A 1643-nucleotide genomic window follows, 5' to 3' on the forward strand; every position below is an offset into this window, starting at 1 on the left:
GTATTGTTGTCCACTTTTTCAACAGCATCCCGGATAGTAGATAAATTATCAAATAATAATGCTGTACTTTCAGACAAAATGTCGGCACTCAACCGAATGAATTCTCCAACATCCAATAACTCAACGATGTTATCCATTTTGTTCCACAAACTAACTATTATAAGTGAACTAGGAATTAACTTATGTACAAACTGACTCACTGACTGACAGACTGACTGACCGCGAGGGCTGTGCGTTGAATTTATACTAAAGATGTACGTGACAATATGACATCATTATTCACCCAAAGTATCTCCATGCAAAAGTGCAATGCCTCGGCTAAAGATATATTATCTTAATCAAAAGTATACCTCAGCTAAAAAGTATACCTCAGCTAAAAGTATACCTCAGCTAAAAAGTATACGAGAAGATATCGCGCTCAAACGATTCCATACAAAAAAAAAACTTCAGCATTTTTTATTCATTGCAGCATTTGAAGCACATATTATGCGTATATTAAACAGCTATCGAACAGCTATTGAACAGCTATTGAACAGCTATTGAACGGCTATTGAACTGCTATCGGTTCACTGAAAACAGCTATCAGACAGCTATCGGTACACTGTAAACATCTATTGAACAGTTATTGAACGGCTATCGGTACACTGTAAACAGCTATTGAACGGCTATCGAACGGCTATCGAACGGCTATCAAACAGCTATCGAACAGTTATCGGTACACTCTAAACAGCTATTTAACAGCTATCGAACGGCTATCAAACTGCTATAAACAGCTATTGAACAGCTATCGAACAGCTATCAGATAGCTATTGAACTGCTATAAACAGCTATCAGACGGATATCGGTCAACATTAAACAGTTACCAGTCTACTATTGACTTATATCTATTATGTGGGTGATACAGAAATAAAACGTATTTATTTAAAAAATCTTACATTTATTTCAAAAATCTTACAATTATTCCTGGTGTTGCGACCACCAGTTGAATATTTTAAATACATTTTGCAAAGCACAATTCTTAGCGTGTCTTCCACACCGTATTGTATTACATGCATCTAAGCTACATAGAGATTCTACATCTTCGTAATGCGCATCTAGAGTTTCAACGACTACATTATCGCAATCGAGTATATTAGATAGCCATTGTCGTTTTTCAAGCCCCTTTACATATACGAGAGCTTCATCGTCTTCTGTTACAGTCTCTATGATTAGACGTTTCGCCATGGTGTACGGGACCATCCCGTCTTCCCATTGCAATCCATGGTGATAAGCACTCAACCAGGAAGCGCAAGATTTGTCGGATTTTGTCAGTAAATTCCATGGCATAGGACATGAAAAAATGTAGTGTGTGATAACAGTTCCTCTTCTCAGCACCGCTACTTCCTTGACGATAAATTTCTTGTCTACGACGAATCCTTGTAGATCCACAAACGTTGGTATGATCATGACGAGCATTTATTCGAAACTGCACTCATGTCAGTGTTAATCTCTCTTAAATTGAAGATAATTGCTGACGGTGCAATTTACATAATCTTGCGCACTACGTTGGACAGCGGGCAGTATTCGATAACACGATCACGTATGATGAGGCAATAGGCGGTAGTATTGGCGGGTACATTCTCCTTGCAGTCAAATTCTATTCG

The sequence above is a fragment of the Cyphomyrmex costatus genome, unplaced genomic scaffold (assembly GCF_001594065.2).
Source record: "Cyphomyrmex costatus isolate MS0001 unplaced genomic scaffold, Ccosl1.0 scaffold933, whole genome shotgun sequence".
NCBI lineage: Eukaryota > Metazoa > Arthropoda > Insecta > Hymenoptera > Formicidae > Cyphomyrmex > Cyphomyrmex costatus.